The sequence below is a fragment of the Salvelinus alpinus genome, chromosome 25, assembly GCF_045679555.1.
Source record: "Salvelinus alpinus chromosome 25, SLU_Salpinus.1, whole genome shotgun sequence".
Classification (NCBI taxonomy): Eukaryota; Metazoa; Chordata; class Actinopteri; order Salmoniformes; family Salmonidae; genus Salvelinus; species Salvelinus alpinus.
The window spans coordinates 30,336,097-30,353,676 of NC_092110.1; positions in this window are offsets into that span (position 1 = coordinate 30,336,097).

Genomic DNA, 17,580 nt, shown 5'->3' on the forward strand with positions numbered 1-17,580 from the left:
GTTGTCACATTGATGTAAGACAAGATGGAGGAGTGAAGAGCCAGGGCCCACACCATTGTCTTACATCAGATGGTGTCATTCTAATGTGACACACTGTTGTCGCGCTATCTGATCTGAGACAATGGCGTCCACACCATAATACCCAGTCTCTCCATTATATCAACACACTCATCACTCCCACTCAACAACGCTGCCTTGGCACAGTATAGGCATGAAGTCACTTGCATAAATTGTTTGAAATAGGGATGTGACAATTGGAAAATTGTTCTTAATGTTTAAAAAGCCCTTTCTTTCTGCTTTTCCGTTAAAACGATGAGAAAAATTCAAAAAATGTCACGTGAATTCACAATGCAGAATATGGTGGTTCTATTTATCCAGTGGCTACTTGCTGTTGTTTTCGATAGTGATTACTCTAGTCTGCAAGTGTTTTGACCAAAATGAGCATTGAGACGATGTGCACTCGATGTCCCAACTAACACTTATCAAAATTCCAAAATTCGAAATCCATTCGCAAGCATTGTCTCCCTCGACCTGTTTTGTGCATTGTCTCCCTCGACCTGTTTTGTGCATTGTCTCCCTCGACCTGTTTTGTGCATTGTCTCCCTCGACCTGTTTTGTGCATTGTCTCACTCGACCTGTTTTGTGCATTGTCTCACTCGACCTGTTTTGTGCATGGCTCACTCGACCTGTTTTGTGCATTGTCTCCCTCGACCTGTTTTGTGCATTGTCTCACTCGACCTGTTTTGTGCATTGTCTCACTCGACCTGTTTTGTGCATGGCTCACTCGACCTGTTTTGTGCATTGTCTCACTCGACCTGTTTTGTGCATTGTCTCACTCGACCTGTTTTGTGCATGGCTCACTCGACCTGTTTTGTGCATTGTCTCACTCGACCTGTTTTGTGCATTGTCTCACTCGACCTGTTTTGTGCATTGTCTCCCTCGACCTGTTTTGTGCATGGCTCACTCGACCTGTTTAATGCATTGTCTCCCTCGACCTGTTTTGTGCATGTCTCACTCGACCTGTTTTGTGCATGGCTCACTCGACCTGTTTTGTGCATTGTCTCCCTCGACCTGTTTTGTGCATGGCTCACTCGACCTGTTTTGTGCATGTCTCCCTCGACCTGTTTTGTGCATGGCTCACTCGACCTGTTTTGTGCATTGTCTCCCTCGACCTGTTTTGTGCATTGTCTCCCTCGACCTGTTTTGTGCATGGCTCACTCGACCTGTTTTGTGCATGTCTCACTCGACCTGTTTTGTGCATGGCTCCCTCGACCTGTTTTGTGCATGGCTCACTCGACCTGTTTTGTGCATGTCTCCCTCGACCTGTTTTGTGCATGGCTCACTCGACCTGTTTTGTGCATTGTCTCCCTCGACCTGTTTTGTGCATTGTCTCCCTCGACCTGTTTTGTGCATGGCTCACTCGACCTGTTTTGTGCATTGTCTCCCTCGACCTGTTTTGTGCATTGTCTCCCTCGACCTGTTTTGTGCATGGCTCACTCGACCTGTTTTGTGCATGTCTCCCTCAACCTGTTTTGTGCATGGCTCCCTCGACCTGTTTTGTGCATTGTCTCCCTCGACCTGTTTTGTGCATTGTCTCACTCGACCTGTTTTGTGCATGGCTCACTCGACCTGTTTTGTGCATGTCTCCCTCGACCTGTTTTGTGCATGGCTCACTCGACCTGTTTTGTGCATGTCTCCCTCGACCTGTTTTGTGCATGGCTCACTCGACCTGTTTTGTGCATGTCTCCCTCGACCTGTTTTGTGCATTGTCTCCCTCGACCTGTTTTGTGCATGGCTCACTCGACCTGTTTTGTGCATGGCTCCCTCGACCTGTTTTGTGCATGGCTCACTCACTGTGAAACACGGGTACTGGGGAAGACACAGATACATACTCTGATACACAGTGAGAAAGCTGTCAAAATATATACATATATACAGTACCAGTCAAATGTTTGGACACCTACTCATTCAAGGGTTTTTCTTTATTTTTTAAACTATTTTCTACATTGTAGAATAATAGTGAAGACATCAAAACTATGAAATAACACACATGGAATCATGTAGTAACGAAAAATGTGTTAAAATAATCAAAATATATTTTATATTGGAGATTCTTCAAAGTAGCCACCCTTTGACTTGATGACAGCTTTGCACAAAATCATGGGCATTAATATGGAGTTGGTCCCCTCCTTTACTGCTACAACAGCCTTCTGGGAAGGCTTTCCACTAGATGTTGGAACATTGCTGCAGGGACTTGATTCCATTCAGCCACAAGAGCATTAGTGAGGTCGGCACTGATGTTGGGCGATTAGGCCTGGCTCACGGTCGGCATTCTAATTCATCCCAAAGGTGTTCGATGGGGTTGAGGTCAGGACTCTGTGCAGGCCAGTCAAGTTCTTCTACACTGATCTCGACAAACCATTTCTGTATGGACCTCATTTTGTGCACGGGGGCATTGTCATGCTGAAACAGGAAAGGGCCTTCCCCAAACTGTTGGCACAAAGTTAGAAGCACAGACTCGTCAAGAATGTGATTGTATGCTGTAGAGTTAAGGTTTCACTTCACTCGAACTAAGGGGCCTATCCCGAACCGTGAAACAAAGCCCCAGACCATTATTCCTCCTCCACCAGACTTTACAGTTGGCACTATGCATTCGGGCAGTTAGCGTTCTCCTGGCATCCGCCAAACCCAGATTTGTCCGTTGGATTGCCAATGGCAGCGAGCTTTACACCACTCCAGCCGATGCTTGGCATTGGCAATGGTGATCTTTAGGCTTGTGTGCGGCTGATCGGCCATGGAAACCCATTTCATGAAGCACCCGACTTACAGTTGACCGGGACAGCTCTAGCATGGCAGAAATGTAACTAACTGACTTGTTGGAAAGGTGGCATCCTATGACGGTGCCACGTTGAAAGTCACTGAGCTCTTCAGTAAGGCCATTCTACTGCCTATGTTTGTCTATGGAGATTGCATGGCAGTGTGCTCGATTTTATACACCTGTCAGCAACAGGTGTGGCTGAAATAGCTGAATCCCCTCATTTGAAGGGCTGTCCACATACTGCTGTATATATAGTGTGTATGTATAGTGTTCACACAGCTTTATTCTGTGCCCGTATTGTAATGCAGTCTGACATTCTCTATACCACAGAGAGGGGGCACTGTGGCCTCAGGTATTAGCCCACTTTCTATCTCTTTCTCTCTCTCTCATATTCTCTCTCTCTCTCCATCTCTCGACCTATCTTTCTTTCTCTCTCTCTCTCGACCTATCTTTCTCTCTCTCTCTCTACCCATCTCTCTCTCTCTCTCTCTCTCTCTCTCTCTCTCTCTCTCTCTCTCTCTCTCTCTCTCTCTCTCTCTCTCTACCCATCTCTCTCTCCACCCCCCATCTTTCTCTCACTCTCATATTCTCTCTCTCGGTCTCTCTCCCCATCTTTCTCTCACTCTCATATTCTCTCTCTCTCTCTCTCTCTCTCTCTCTCTCTCTCTCTCTCTCTCTCTCTCTCTACCCATCTTTCTCTCTCGGTCCCTTTTCCTCTCTTTCCCTCTCTCCCCCTTTCTTTTGCCCTTTCTCTGTCTGTCTCTCCTGCTGGAATGGGAAGAGTAGATTAATAAATGGATGGGAGGGAGGGAGGGGGAGGGACATGAAGGGAGGAGGGGAGGAAGTTGAGTTTGGACAGTTAAGCTTAGGTATTAAGTCTGACTGGTTAAGGTCAGGGTTAAGTTATGGGATAGGGTTAAAACAGCACTGGGATTAAACCAACGATGCTCGGAGCCAGAGTTCAAGCCTACTTGATGGTAATAGCACTCACCGTTGCCCCTAGAGGCCAGTGTTGAAGGTATCTCCCGATGTTCTAGGGACTTGGACAAATAATGCTGTAGTGGATCTGGTGTTACCTCCCAGGTCTGGCTGATGGTAGAAGGCTTGGATGAGTGGCTAGTGGGGTAAGGCTGTAAAATGGGACATTAACATTCCACTCACAGTTGCAGAGAGCCTTATTTGGTGTGTGTGTGTCTGAGTGATGCATCTCTCTGCAGTGGTGCAATAATCAGGGACAGATTATATCTCGCCGTGCAACGTTTCATTGCTTCCCCATGAACTTCCCCTCAGCATGCCTTATTGTTATGCTGCATCACCTCCCTCTGGTTTGGGAACCATTTCTCTCTCTCTCTCTCTCTCTCTCTCTCTCTCTCTCTCTCTCTCTCTCTCTCTCTCTCTCTCTCTCTCTCTCTCTCTCTCTCTCTCTCTCTCTCTCTCTCTCTCTCTCTCTCTCTCTCTCTCTCTCTCTCTCTCTCTCTCTCTCTCTCTCTCTCTCTCTCTCTCTCTCTCTCTCTCTCTCTCTCTCTCTCTCTCTCTCTCTCTCTCTCTCTCTCTCTCTCTCTCACGCACGCACGCACGCACGCACGCACGCACGCACGCACGCACGCACGCACGCACGCACGCACGCACGCACGCACGCATACACACACACACACAGCAAACAACGTATAACCCCATGGACGACATACCTCTTCTATCTCTCTTCCTTTTGCTATCTCTCTTTGTCAATATCTCTAGCTCCCTCTGTGTGTGTCAGTTCTCTTCAGTAATGAGATAATTAGAGCCGTAGCGTATCATTGCTCTGTTACCCACAACACACTGCTGTGAACGGAGAGGGCTGAATTTGGCAGTTAGATTGTAATTAATGATCTACCTACCATCTTCCCTCCTTTTATATCTTCTTATCCTTCCCTCTCTTATCCTCCCCTCTCTTATCCCATCCTCTCTTATCCTCCCCTCTCTTATCCTCCCCTCTCTTATCCCATCCTCTCTTATCCTCCCCTCTCTTATCCTCCCCTCTCTTATCCTATCCTCTATTATCCTATCCTCTCTTATCCTCCCCTCTCTTATCCTATCCTCTCTTATCCTCCCCTCTCTTATCCTCCCCTCTCTTATCCTATCCTCTCTTATCCTATCCTCTCTTATCCTCCCCTCTCTTATCCTATCCTCTCTTATCCTCCCCTCTCTTATCCTCCCCTCTCTTATCCTATCCTCTCTTATCCTATCCTCTCTTATCCTCCCTTCTCTTATCCTATCCTCTCGTATCCTCCCCTCTCTTATCCTCCCCTCTCTTATCCTCCCCTCGCTTATCCTCCCCTCGCTTATCCTATCCTCTCTTATCCTATCCTCTCTTATCCTCCCCTCTCTTATCCTCCCCTCTCTTATCCTCCCCTCTCTTATCCTACCCTCTATTATCCTATCCTATCCTCTCTTATCCTATCCTCTCTTATCCTCCCCTCTCTTATCCTATCCTCTCTTATCCTCCCCTCTCTTATCCTATCCTCTCTTATCCTACCCTCTCTTATCATCCCCTCTCTTATCCTATCCTCTCTTATCCTATCCTCTCTTATCCTCCCCTCTCTTATCCTCCCCTCTCTTATCCTATCCTCTCTTATCCTCCCCTCTCTTATCCTCCCCTCTCTTATCCTATCCTCTCTTATCCTCCCCTCTCTTATCCTCCCCTCTCTTATCCTCCCCTCTCTTATCCTCCCCTCTCTTATCCTATCCTCTCTTATCCTCCCCTCTCTTATCCTATCCTCTCTTATCCTCCCCTCTCTTATCCTCCCCTCTCTTATCCTATCCTCTCTTATCCTATCCTCTATTATCCTCCCCTCTCTTATCCTATCCTCTCTTATCCTCCCCTCTCTTATCCTATCCTCTCGTATCCTATCCTCTCTTATCCTCCCCTCTCTTATCCTATCCTCTCTTATCCTATCGTCTCTTATCCTCCCCTCTCTTATCCTATCCTCTCTTATCCTCCCCTCTCTTATCCTCCCCTCTCTTATCATCCCCTCTCTTATCCTATCCTCTCTTATCCTCCCCTCTCTTATCCTATCCTCTCTTATCCTCCCCTCTCTTATCCTATCCTCTCGTATCCTATCCTCTCTTATCCTCCCCTCTCTTATCCTCCCCTCTCTTATCCTCCCCTCTCTTATCCTCCCCTCTCTTATCCTATCCTCTCTTATCCTCCCCTCTCTTATCCTCCCCTCTCTTATCCTATCCTATCCTCTCTTATCCTCCCCTCTCTTATCCTCCCCTCTCTTATCCTATCCTCTCTTATTCTATCCTCTCTTATCCTCCCCTCTCTTATCCTATCCTCTCTTATCCTCCCCTCTCTTATCCTATCCTCTCTTATCCTATCCTCTCTTATCCTCCCCTCTCTTATCCTATCCTCTCTTATCCTATCCTTTCTTATCCTCCCCTCTCTTATCCTATCCTCTCTTATCCTCCCCTCTCTTATCCTCCCCTCTCTTATCCTCCCCTCTCTTATCCTATCCTCTCTTATCCTATCCTCTCTTATCCTCCCCTCTCTTATCCTATCCTCTCTTATCCTCCCCTCTCTTATCCTCCCCTCTCTTATCCTATCCTCTCTTATCCTCCCCTCTCTTATCCTCCCCTCTCTTATCCTCCCCTCTCTTATCCTATCCTCTCGTATCCTCCCCTCTCTTATCCTATCCTCTCTTATCCATCCCTCTCTTATCCTCCCCTCTCTTATCCTCCCCTCTCTTATCCTATCCTCTCTTATCCTCCCCTCTCTTATCCTCCCCTCTCTTATCCTATCCTCTCTTATCCTCCCCTCTCTTCTTTTTCCTTTGCTCTTCTATCATTATTTTCTTCCTATCATATCACTCTTCTCTCTCCCTCCTACTCTCCCTCTCTTCTACTCCCCCTCATCTTTCCCTACCCTCCCTCTCCTCTGTCTCTTGTCTCCTACACTCCCTCTCCTCTGTCTCACGTCTTCTCCCTTCTCCTCTCCATCCTGTCTTTTCTCTCCTACTCTCCCTCTCCTCTGCATCCGGTCTTCTCTCTCCTTCTCTCCCTCTCCTGTCTTCTCTCTCTCCTCTGTATCCTGTCTTCTCTCAACTACTCTCCCTTTCTTATTTCACACATGAACAGTATAGTGTGCTGTGTGTACAGGGGCGTCATTCCCCCCAACATCTGAGGAGGAACAAAGTATGTGGATAATTTAGCTTTTTTCAAACACCTGAAACAGATTTTTCCTGCAATCTAACTAGGCAAGTCTGTTAAGAACAAATTCTTATTTACAATGACAGCCTACCCCGGCCAAACGTGCGCCGCCCTATGGGACTCTCAATCACGGCCGGATATGATACAGCCTGGAATCGAACCAGGGACTGAGATGCAGTGCCTTAGACCGCTGCGCCACTCAGGAGCCCCTAAAAAACATTTGTTCTGCATATCTAGGCCTCTTGTCTGTATCTTCCTGACTGGTGGCTCTTTTTTAAAGAAACTACACCGAGTGTACAAATCATTAAGGACACCTGTTCTTTCCATGTCATAGACGGACCAGGTGAATCCAGGTTATAAGCTTTGATTCCTTATTGAAGCCGCTTGGTTAATCCACTTCAGTCAGTGTAAATGAAGGGGAAGAGACAGGTTAAAGGTTTTTAAGCCTTGAGACAATTGAGACATGGATTGTGTATGTATGCCATTCAGAGGGTGAATGGTCAAGACACAAGATTTTAGTGACTTTGAACAGGGTATGGTAGTAGGTGACACCAGTTTGTGCCAAGAACTGCAATGCTGCTGTGTTTTTCATGCTCAACAGTTTCTCATGTGTATCAAGAATGGTCCACCACCTAAAAGAACATCCAGCCAACTTGACACAACTGTGGGAAGCGTTGGTTGTCAACATGGGCCAGCATCCTTGTGGAACGCTTTCGACACCATGTAGAGTCCATGCTCTGATGAATTGAGGCTGTTCTGAGGGCAACAAGGGGGGAGGGTAAGGCAACGACATAGGGATTTTGTCTCCGATCTCAAAACTTGTCCTGGACAGCTAAATCGTGGCCAAAATTGTATATAATGTACACCCAGCTTAAGAAAGTTAGACAAGCTAGCTCCTCTAACTTGATTGATAGCCTAAAATGGCTTCCTGGTAGCTAGTTATGAGGTTGGGAACCTATCTGGGCTAGCTAAAGACAACTTCATTAAATTGTATTATTACAGAAAAATATATATATATTTGAAACAGGACAAATCTGAGGGGCACGTTCCCACTATGGGAATGACACCTCTCTCTCTGTGTGAGTGTGTGTGTGTCGGGGGGGGGGGGGTACTCTAGGGAGCCAGAGGGGGTGGGGGGTAATCTAGGGAGCCAGAGGGGTGGGGGGTACTCTAGGGAGCCAGAGGGGGTGGGGGGTACTCTAGGGAGCCAGAGGGGGTGGGGGGTACCCTAGGGAGCCAGAGGGGGTGGGGGGTACTCTAGGGAGCCAGAGGGGGTGGGGGGTAATCTAGGGAGCCAGAGGGGTGGGGGGTACTCTAGGGAGCCAGAGGGGGTGGGGGGTACTCAAGGGAGCCAGAGGGGGTGGGGGGTACTCTAGGGAGCAGAGGGGTGGGGGGTACTCTAGGGAGCAGAGGGGTGGGGGGTAATCTAGGGAGCCAGAGGGGGTGGGGGGTACCCTAGGGAGCCAGAGGGGGTGGGGGGTACTCTAGGGAGCCAGAGGGGGTGGGGGGTAATCTAGGGAGCCAGAGGGGTGGGGGGTACTCTAGGGAGCCAGAGGGGGTGGGGGGTACTCAAGGGAGCCAGAGGGGGTGGGGGGTACTCTAGGGAGCAGAGGGGTGGGGGGTACTCTAGGGAGCAGAGGGGTGGGGGGTAATCTAGGGAGCCAGAGGGGTGGGGGGTACTCTAGGGAGCAGAGGGGTGGGGGGTACTCTAGGGAGCAGAGGGGTGGGGGGTAATCTAGGGAGCCAGAGGGGGTGGGGGGTACTCTAGGGAGCAGAGGGGGTGGGGGGTACTCTAGGGAGCAGAGGGGTGGGGGGTACTCTAGGGAGCCAGAGGGGGTGGGGGGTAATCTAGGGAGCCAGAGGGGTGGGGGGTACTCTAGGGAGCCAGAGGGGGTGGGGGGTACTCTAGGGAGCCAGAGGGGGTGGGGGGTACTCTAGGGAGCAGAGGGGGTGGGGGGTACTCTAGGGAGCCAGAAGGGGTGGGGGGTACTCTAGGGAGCCAGAGGGGGTGGGGGGTACTCTAGGGAGCCAGAAGGGGTGGGGGGTACTCTAGGGAGCCAGAAGGGGTGGGGGGTACTCTAGGGAGCCAGAGGGGGTGGGGGGTACTCTAGGGAGCCAGAAGGGGTGGGGGGTACTCTAGGGAGCCAGAGGGGGGGGGGGGGGGGGGTGGGTACTCTAGGGAGCCAGAAGGGGTGGGGGGTACTCTAGGGAGCCAGAGGGGGTGGGGGGTACCCTAGGGAGCCAGAGGGGGTGGGGGGTACTCTAGGGAGCCAGAAGGGGTGGGGGGTACTCTAGGGAGCCAGAGGGGGTGGGGGGTACTCTAGGGAGCCAGAGGGGTGGGGGGTACTCTAGGGAGCCAGAGGGGGTGGGGGGTACTCTAGGGAGCCAGAGGGGGTGGGGGGTACTCTAGGGAGCAGAGGGGGTGGGGGGTACTCTAGGGAGCCAGAGGGGTGGGGGGTACTCTAGGGAGCAGAGGGGGTGGGGGGTACTCTAGGGAGCCAGAAGGGGTGGGGGGTAATCTAGGGAGCCAGAGGGGTGGGGGGTACTCTAGGGAGCAGAGGGGGTGGGGGGTACTCTAGGGAGCCAGAAGGGGTGGGGGGTACTCTAGGGAGCCAGAAGGGTGGGGGGTACTCTAGGGAGCAGAGGGGGTGGGGGGTACTCTAGGGAGCAGAGGGGGTGGGGGGTACTCTAGGGAGCCAGAAGGGGTGGGGGGTACTCTAGGGAGCCAGAAGGGGTGGGGGGTACTCTAGGGAGCAGAGGGGGTGGGGGGTACTCTAGGGAGCCAGAAGGGGTGGGGGGTAATCTAGGGAGCAGAGGGGGTGGGGGGTACTCTAGGGAGCCAGAAGGGGTGGGGGGTACTCTAGGGAGCCAGAGGGGGTGGGGGGTACTCTAAGGAGCCAGAAGGGGTGGGGGGTACTCTAGGGAGCCAGAGGGGGTGGGGGGTACTCTAGGGAGCAGAGGGGTGGGGGGTACTCTAGGGAGCCAGAGGGGGTGGGGGGTAATCTAGGGAGCAGAGGGGGTGGGGGGTACTCTAGGGAGCCAGAGGGGGTGGGGGGTACTCTAGGGAGCAGAGGGGGTGGGGGGTACTCTAGGGAGCCAGAAGGGGTGGGGGGTAATCTAGGGAGCCAGAGGGGTGGGGGGTACTCTAGGGAGCAGAGGGGTGGGGGGTACTCTAGGGAGCCAGAAGGGGTGGGGGGTACTCTAGGGAGCCAGAAGGGTGGGGGGTACTCTAGGGAGCAGAGGGGGTGGGGGGTACTCTAGGGAGCAGAGGGGGTGGGGGGTACCCTAGGGAGCCAGAAGGGGTGGGGGGTACTCTAGGGAGCCAGAAGGGGTGGGGGGTACTCTAGGGAGCAGAGGGGGTGGGGGGTACTCTAGGGAGCCAGAAGGGGTGGGGGGTACTCTAGGGAGCCAGAAGGGGTGGGGGGTACTCTAGGGAGCAGAGGGGGTGGGGGGTACTCTAGGGAGCCAGAAGGGGTGGGGGGTACTCTAGGGAGCCAGAAGGGGTGGGGGGTACTCTAGGGAGCAGAGGGGGTGGGGGGTACTCTAGGGAGCCAGAGGGGGTGGGGGGTACTCTAGGGAGCCAGAGGGGGTGGGGGGTACTCTAGGGAGCCAGAAGGGGTGGGGGTACTCTAGGGAGCCAGAGGGGGTGGGGGGTACTCTAGGGAGCCAGAGGGGGTGGGGGGTACTCTAGGGAGCCAGAGGGGGTGGGGGGTACTCTAGGGAGCCAGAAGGGGTGGGGGGTACTATAGGGAGCCAGAGGGGGTGGGGGGTACTCTAGGGAGCCAGAAGGGGTGGGGGGTACTCTAGGGAGCCAGAGGGGGTGGGGGGTACTCTAGGGAGCCAGAGGGGGTGGGGGGTACTCTAGGGAGCCAGAAGGGGTGGGGGGTACTCTAGGGAGCCAGAAGGGGTGGGGGGTACTCTAGGGAGCCAGAGGGGGTGGGGGGTACTCTAGAGAGCCAGAGGGGGTGGGGGGTACCCTAGGGAGCCAGAGGGGGTGGGGGGTACCCTAGGGAGCCAGAGGGGGTGGGGGGTACCCTAGAGAGCCAGAGGGGGTGGGGGGTACTCTAGGGAGCCAGAGGGGGTGGGGGGTACTCTAGGGAGCCAGAGGTGGTGGGGGGTACCCTAGGGAGCCAGAGGGGGTGGGGGGTACTCTCGGGAGCCAGAGGGGGTGGGGGGTACTCTAGGGAGCCAGAGGGGGTGGGGGGTACTCTAGGGAGCCAGAGGGGGTGGGGGGTACTCTAGGGAGCCAGAGGGGGTGGAGGGTACTCTAGGGAGCCAGAGGGGGTGGGGGGTACTCTAGGGAGCCAGAGGGGGGGGGGGGTGGGTACTCTAGGGAGCCAGAAGGGGTGGGGGGTACTCTAGGGAGCCAGAGGGGGCGGGGGGTACCCTAGGGAGCCAGAGGGGGTGGGGGGTACTCTAGGGAGCCAGAAGGGGTGGGGGGTACTCTAGGGAGCCAGAGGGGGTGGGGGGTACTCTAGGGAGCCAGAGGGGTGGGGGGTACTCTAGGGAGCCAGAGGGGGTGGGGGGTACTCTAGGGAGCCAGAGGGGGTGGGGGGTACTCTAGGGAGCCAGAGGGGGTGGGGGGTACTCTAGGGAGCAGAGGGGGTGGGGGGTACTCTAGGGAGCCAGAGGGGTGGGGGGTACTCTAGGGAGCAGAGGGGGTGGGGGGTACTCTAGGGAGCCAGAAGGGGTGGGGGGTAATCTAGGGAGCCAGAGGGGTGGGGGGTACTCTAGGGAGCCAGAAGGGGTGGGGGGTACTCTAGGGAGCAGAGGGGGTGGGGGGTACTCTAGGGAGCCAGAAGGGGTGGGGGGTACTCTAGGGAGCCAGAAGGGGTGGGGGGTACTCTAGGGAGCAGAGGGGGTGGGGGGTACTCTAGGGAGCCAGAAGGGGTGGGGGGTACTCTAGGGAGCCAGAGGGGGTGGGGGGTACTCTAGGGAGCCAGAGGGGGTGGGGGGTACTCTAGGGAGCCAGAAGGGGTGGGGGGTACTCTAGGGAGCCAGAGGGGGTGGGGGGTACTCTAGGGAGCCAGAGGGGGTGGGGGGTACTCTAGGGAGCCAGAGGGGGTGGGGGGTACTCTAGGGAGCCAGAGGGGGTGGGGGGTACTCTAGGGAGCCAGAAGGGGTGGGGGGTACTATAGGGAGCCAGAGGGGGTGGGGGGTACTCTAGGGAGCCAGAAGGGGTGGGGGGTACTCTAGGGAGCCAGAGGGGGTGGGGGGTACTCTAGGGAGCCAGAGGGGGTGGGGGGTACTCTAGGGAGCCAGAAGGGGTGGGGGGTACTCTAGGGAGCCAGAAGGGGTGGGGGGTACTCTAGGGAGCCAGAGGGGGTGGGGGGTACTCTAGAGAGCCAGAGGGGGTGGGGGGTACCCTAGGGAGCCAGAGGGGGTGGGGGGTACCCTAGGGAGCCAGAGGGGGTGGGGGGTACCCTAGAGAGCCAGAGGGGGTGGGGGGTACTCTAGGGAGCCAGAGGGGGTGGGGGGTACTCTAGGGAGCCAGAGGTGGTGGGGGGTACCCTAGGGAGCCAGAGGGGGTGGGGGGTACTCTCGGGAGCCAGAGGGGGTGGGGGGTACTCTAGGGAGCCAGAGGGGGTGGGGGGTACTCTAGGGAGCCAGAGGGGGTGGGGGGTACTCTAGGGAGCCAGAGGGGGTGGAGGGTACTCTAGGGAGCCAGAGGGGGTGGGGGGTACTCTAGGGAGCCAGAGGGGGGGGGGGTGGGTACTCTAGGGAGCCAGAAGGGGTGGGGGGTACTCTAGGGAGCCAGAGGGGGCGGGGGGTACCCTAGGGAGCCAGAGGGGGTGGGGGGTACTCTAGGGAGCCAGAAGGGGTGGGGGGTACTCTAGGGAGCCAGAGGGGGTGGGGGGTACTCTAGGGAGCCAGAGGGGTGGGGGGTACTCTAGGGAGCCAGAGGGGGTGGGGGGTACTCTAGGGAGCCAGAGGGGGTGGGGGGTACTCTAGGGAGCCAGAGGGGGTGGGGGGTACTCTAGGGAGCAGAGGGGGTGGGGGGTACTCTAGGGAGCCAGAGGGGTGGGGGGTACTCTAGGGAGCAGAGGGGGTGGGGGGTACTCTAGGGAGCCAGAAGGGGTGGGGGGTAATCTAGGGAGCCAGAGGGGTGGGGGGTACTCTAGGGAGCCAGAAGGGGTGGGGGGTACTCTAGGGAGCAGAGGGGGTGGGGGGTACTCTAGGGAGCCAGAAGGGGTGGGGGGTACTCTAGGGAGCCAGAAGGGGTGGGGGGTACTCTAGGGAGCAGAGGGGGTGGGGGGTACTCTAGGGAGCCAGAAGGGGTGGGGGGTACTCTAGGGAGCCAGAGGGGGTGGGGGGTACTCTAGGGAGCCAGAGGGGGTGGGGGGTACTCTAGGGAGCCAGAAGGGGTGGGGGGTACTCTAGGGAGCCAGAGGGGGTGGGGGGTACTCTAGGGAGCCAGAGGGGGTGGGGGGTACTCTAGGGAGCCAGAGGGGGTGGGGGGTACTCTAGGGAGCCAGAGGGGGGGGGGAGGTACTCTAGGGAGCCAGAAGGGGTGGGGGGTACTATAGGGAGCCAGAGGGGGTGGGGGGTACTCTAGGGAGCCAGAAGGGGTGGGGGGTACTCTAGGGAGCCAGAGGGGGTGGGGGGTACTCTAGGGAGCCAGAGGGGGTGGGGGGTGGGGGGTACTCTAGGGAGCCAGAAGGGGTGGGGGGTACTCTAGGGAGCCAGAAGGGGTGGGGGGTACTCTAGGGAGCCAGAGGGGGTGGGGGGTACTCTAGGGAGCCAGAGGGGGTGGGGGGTACTCTAGGGAGCCAGAGGGGGTGGGGGGTACTCTAGGGAGCCAGAGGGGGTGGGGGGTACTCTAGAGAGCCAGAGGGGGTGGGGGGTACCCTAGGGAGCCAGAGGGGGTGGGGGGTACTCTAGAGAGCCAGAGGGGGTGGGGGGTACCCTAGGGAGCCAGAGGGGGTGGGGGGTACCCTAGGGAGCCAGAGGGGGTGGGGGGTAATCTAGAGAGCCAGAGGGGGTGGGGGGTACTCTAGAGAGCCAGAGGGGGTGGGGGGTACCCTAGGGAGCCAGAGGGGGTGGGGGGTACCCTAGGGAGCCAGAGGGGGTGGGGGGTACCCTAGAGAGCCAGAGGGGGTGGGGGGTACTCTAGGGAGCCAGAGGGGGTGGGGGGTACTCTAGGGAGCCAGAGGGGGTGGGGGGTACCCTAGGGAGCCAGAGGGGGTGGGGGGTACTCTCGGGAGCCAGAGGGGGTGGGGGGTACTCTAGGGAGCCAGAGGGGGTGGGGGGTACTCTAGGGAGCCAGAGGGGGTGGGGGGTACTCTAGGGAGCCAGAGGGGGTGGGGGGTACTCTAGGGAGCCAGAGGGTGTGGGGGGTACTCTAGGGAGCCAGAGGGGGTGGGGGGTACTCTAGGGAGCCAGAGGGGGGGGGGGTGGGTACTCTAGGGAGCCAGAAGGGGTGGGGGGTACTCTAGGGAGCCAGAGGGGGTGGGGGGTACCCTAGGGAGCCAGAGGGGGTGGGGGGTACTCTAGGGAGCCAGAAGGGGTGGGGGGTACTCTAGGGAGCCAGAGGGGGTGGGGGGTACTCTAGGGAGCCAGAGGGGTGGGGGGTACTCTAGGGAGCCAGAGGGGGTGGGGGGTACTCTAGGGAGCCAGAGGGGGTGGGGGGTACTCTAGGGAGCCAGAGGGGGGGGGAGGTACTCTAGGGAGCCAGAAGGGGTGGGGGGTACTATAGGGAGCCAGAGGGGGTGGGGGGTACTCTAGGGAGCCAGAAGGGGTGGGGGGTACTCTAGGGAGCCAGAGGGGGTGGGGGGTACTCTAGGGAGCCAGAGGGGGTGGGGGGTACTCTAGGGAGCCAGAAGGGGTGGGGGGTACTCTAGGGAGCCAGAAGGGGTGGGGGGTACTCTAGGGAGCCAGAGGGGGTGGGGGGTACTCTAGGGAGCCAGAGGGGGTGGGGGGTACTCTAGGGAGCCAGAGGGGGTGGGGGGTACTCTAGGGAGCCAGAGGGGGTGGGGGGTACTCTAGAGAGCCAGAGGGGGTGGGGGGTACCCTAGGGAGCCAGAGGGGGTGGGGGGTACTCTAGAGAGCCAGAGGGGGTGGGGGGTACCCTAGGGAGCCAGAGGGGGTGGGGGGTACCCTAGGGAGCCAGAGGGGGTGGGGGGTAATCTAGAGAGCCAGAGGGGGTGGGGGGTACTCTAGAGAGCCAGAGGGGGTGGGGGGTACCCTAGGGAGCCAGAGGGGGTGGGGGGTACCCTAGGGAGCCAGAGGGGGTGGGGGGTACCCTAGAGAGCCAGAGGGGGTGGGGGGTACTCTAGGGAGCCAGAGGGGGTGGGGGGTACTCTAGGGAGCCAGAGGGGGTGGGGGGTACTCTAGAGAGCCAGAGGGGGTGGGGGGTACCCTAGGGAGCCAGAGGGGGTGGGGGGTACTCTAGAGAGCCAGAGGGGGTGGGGGGTACCCTAGGGAGCCAGAGGGGGTGGGGGGTACCCTAGGGAGCCAGAGGGGGTGGGGGGTAATCTAGAGAGCCAGAGGGGGTGGGGGGTACTCTAGAGAGCCAGAGGGGGTGGGGGGTACCCTAGGGAGCCAGAGGGGGTGGGGGGTACCCTAGGGAGCCAGAGGGGGTGGGGGGTACCCTAGAGAGCCAGAGGGGGTGGGGGGTACTCTAGGGAGCCAGAGGGGGTGGGGGGTACTCTAGGGAGCCAGAGGGGGTGGGGGGTACCCTAGGGAGCCAGAGGGGGTGGGGGGTACTCTCGGGAGCCAGAGGGGGTGGGGGGTACTCTAGGGAGCCAGAGGGGGTGGGGGGTACTCTAGGGAGCCAGAGGGGGTGGGGGGTACTCTAGGGAGCCAGAGGGGGTGGGGGGTACTCTAGGGAGCCAGAGGGTGTGGGGGGTACTCTAGGGAGCCAGAGGGGGTGGGGGGTACTCTAGGGAGCCAGAGGGGGGGGGGTGGGTACTCTAGGGAGCCAGAAGGGGTGGGGGGTACTCTAGGGAGCCAGAGGGGGTGGGGGGTACCCTAGGGAGCCAGAGGGGGTGGGGGGTACTCTAGGGAGCCAGAAGGGGTGGGGGGTACTCTAGGGAGCCAGAGGGGGTGGGGGGTACTCTAGGGAGCCAGAGGGGTGGGGGGTACTCTAGGGAGCCAGAGGGGGTGGGGGGTACTCTAGGGAGCCAGAGGGGGTGGGGGGTACTCTAGGGAGCCAGAGGGGGTGGGGGGTACTCTAGGGAGCAGAGGGGGTGGGGGGTACTCTAGGGAGCCAGAGGGGTGGGGGGTACTCTAGGGAGCAGAGGGGGTGGGGGGTACTCTAGGGAGCCAGAAGGGGTGGGGGGTAATCTAGGGAGCCAGAGGGGTGGGGGGTACTCTAGGGAGCAGAGGGGGTGGGGGGTACTCTAGGGAGCCAGAAGGGGTGGGGGGTACTCTAGGGAGCCAGAAGGGTGGGGGGTACTCTAGGGAGCAGAGGGGGTGGGGGGTACTCTAGGGAGCAGAGGGGGTGGGGGGTACTCTAGGGAGCCAGAAGGGGTGGGGGGTACTCTAGGGAGCCAGAAGGGGTGGGGGTACTCTAGGGAGCAGAGGGGGTGGGGGGTACTCTAGGGAGCCAGAAGGGGTGGGGGGTAATCTAGGGAGCAGAGGGGGTGGGGGGTACTCTAGGGAGCCAGAAGGGGTGGGGGGTACTCTAGGGAGACAGAGGGGGTGGGGGGTACTCTAGGGAGCAGAGGGGTGGGGGGTACTCTAGGGAGCCAGAGGGGGTGGGGGGTAATCTAGGGAGCCAGAGGGGGTGGGGGGTACTCTAGGGAGCCAGAAGGGGTGGGGGGTAATCTAGGGAGCAGAGGGGGTGGGGGGTACTCTAGGGAGCCAGAAGGGGTGGGGGGTACTCTAGGGAGCCAGAGGGGGTGGGGGGTACTCTAGGGAGCCAGAAGGGGTGGGGGGTACTCTAGGGAGCCAGAGGGGGTGGGGGGTACTCTAGGGAGCCAGAGGGGGTGGGGGGTAATCTAGGGAGCCAGAGGGGGTGGGGGGTACTCTAGGGAGCCAGAGGGGGTGGGGGGTACTCTAGGGAGCAGAGGGGGTGGGGGGTACTCTAGGGAGCCAGAAGGGGTGGGGGGTAATCTAGGGAGCCAGAGGGGTGGGGGGTACTCTAGGGAGCAGAGGGGTGGGGGGTACTCTAGGGAGCCAGAAGGGGTGGGGGGTACTCTAGGGAGCCAGAAGGGTGGGGGGTACTCTAGGGAGCAGAGGGGGTGGGGGGTACTCTAGGGAGCCAGAAGGGGTGGGGGGTACTCTAGGGAGCAGAGGGGGTGGGGGGTACTCTAGGGAGCCAGAAGGGGTGGGGGGTACTCTAGGGAGCCAGAAGGGGTGGGGGGTACTCTAGGGAGCAGAGGGGGTGGGGGGTACTCTAGGGAGCCAGAAGGGGTGGGGGGTACTCTAGGGAGCCAGAAGGGGTGGGGGGTAATCTAGGGAGAAGAGGGGGTGGGGGGTACTCTAGGGAGCCAGAAGGGGTGGGGGGTACTCTAGGGAGCCAGAGGGGGTGGGGGGTACTTTAGGGAGCCAGAAGGGGTGGGGGGTACTCTAGGGAGCCAGAGGGGGTGGGGGGTACTCTAGGGAGCCAGAGGGGGTGGGGGGTACTCTAG